We start from the raw sequence: 2,092 nt of genomic DNA on the forward strand, positions 1-2,092 counted from the left end.
GAAACTCATCCAATGCTAATGTCACTACAGGGGACTTTTGTTGAAAACATTTACAGGCAAATGATTTAGTCACTGCCGCTTGAGGCAATGGTAACAGTCAGTAAAACCAATAGACTATCCAAAAAGCTTGGAAAGACCGGGTAATGTGATCCTTTGAAAAATAAGGGTTTATTGAGTATCAGTAATCGCTGTTAAAAAAATTTTTTTAAGAAATTTTTTAAAAAGAAAATTAAGGGCTTTGAAAAGCTCTGACATATTCCTAGGAACCTAGAAGGCCACACATATGTCCAGAGTTGTGCATTTGCTCAAGAAAGACCTGAGAAGATCCAAGCCTCTCACCCTTCCTGACTTTGACACAGAGCCTAGCTGAATGCTGAAGATTTGTCCCAAAACATACATAGAACAACTCTGCAAAGACTGCATTTTTTTGTTGTTCTAGATATTTGAGGGAATCTATGTCAAATCATCCACTGACCACTAAGTTAACAGAACAGAGATTTTAGTGATCACCTATAACAAAGAATATACACTTCACATAGTTCTGAAAAGTCACTAAACAAACAACAATTATAACAAGCAGCAGCAACAACAAACTACAGGTAAGGGAGGAAATTAGATTTCTAGAAATACCACATTGTGATACTCCAAATTTCTACTTTTCAACATAAAAAAATGAGGCATGCAAATAAACAAGAAAGTATAGCCCATACACAGAAAGGGAAAAAAAAAAGAATTCACAGAAACTGTCCCAAGGAAATCTAGATATAGGACTTGCTAGACAAAGACCTTAAATCGGCTACTTTAAGTACGTACAAAGAGCTAAGGACTCCATATCTAAAGAAATAAAGGAAATCATGAGAATGATGTCCCAACCAAGAGAGGATATCGATAAACAGATGGAAATTATTTTTTAAAAACATAGTAGTTCTAGTCAGGACCTGCTGTAACTGCTGCAGTCACCAGGGACAGGTGGCAGCTGGGTCGGCAGTGAGTAGCCTGCAGAAGTGCCCATAGTCACAATGAGTTTACCCCTCAATCCCAAACCTTTCCTCAACGGATTAACAGGCAAGCCAGTGGTGGTGAAACTTAAGTGAGGGATGGAGTACAAGGGCTTCCTGGTATCTGCAGATGGCTATATGAACATGCAGCTTGAAAATACAGAAGAATACATAGATGGAGCATTGTCTGGACATCTGGGTGAAGTTTTAATACGATGTAATAATGTCCTTTATATCAGAGGTGTTGAAGAAAAGGAAGAAGATGGGGAAATGAGAGAATAGCACCTTTTGTGGGGGATTTACATATATATTGTTAAGGGATGCCCCAACCCCTACTGACCTTAACATATGCATTCTGCTTCTGTACAAATCGCTTGCTAAAAAAAAATGGGGAATCCAGGGTGGGGAGGGGCTACAGGGCTAACCACAAAATTAGCTTATGTACTGCTGGCTTGCTTGCATTGGCTAGATTGTGTCAGGAGCAAAAAATTCCCGCCTAGCTTAAAATAAAAGCTGCGAGAGGTTTTACCTCAGGGCTGCGCTTCTCGATTGGCCTGCATAGCCCTGGCTGCCAGAAATAAACTCTTTTCCTTTTCCTATCACCCGGTTCTCATATTATAAGCTAAATGCACATATTATAGCTAAAATTGAAACATCACCAGAAAATTAAAATAATCGTGGAGATAAGACACAACAGAAATTGTGAACTGATATTTAGGCTGAAAGAATATGCCTTGTTCACTTAAGGGAATAAAGTTTTCTATCAGAACTTAATGTGAAATAAAAACCAGTCTCACAGTTATGTTCTGAGACCATAATCTAGAGATTTTCACTTAAGTTTTAAACCCCTCAAAGCCTTTCAGATATTTTAGAGTCATATATTGTTAAAATGTATATTCCATAGCGATAAGAGTATGCTGTGAACTTCCCAATAGACTGGTTGAGAAAATATATCATTTAAATTCATATGTTGTCAGAAGAATGGCCGTTATTAAACTTTGATGGTCATTCACCATACAATTATATCAATAAAACTATCTTTGGAATGTGTGTCTCCAACTGGAACAGCTCAAAGTAGATATATAGATGTTAAG

General features: G+C 37.6%; 1 pseudogene; it reads left to right on the top strand.

Annotated features, from left to right (window-relative positions):
• The first annotated feature begins 1,019 nt into the window (after window positions 1–1,019).
• On the top strand, window positions 1,020–1,280 carry LOC134371133 (small nuclear ribonucleoprotein F-like; annotated as a pseudogene).
• The last annotated feature ends 812 nt before the right edge of the window (window positions 1,281–2,092 follow it).

The sequence above is a fragment of the Cynocephalus volans genome, chromosome 2, assembly GCF_027409185.1.
Source record: "Cynocephalus volans isolate mCynVol1 chromosome 2, mCynVol1.pri, whole genome shotgun sequence".
Taxonomy (NCBI): Eukaryota; Metazoa; Chordata; class Mammalia; order Dermoptera; family Cynocephalidae; genus Cynocephalus; species Cynocephalus volans.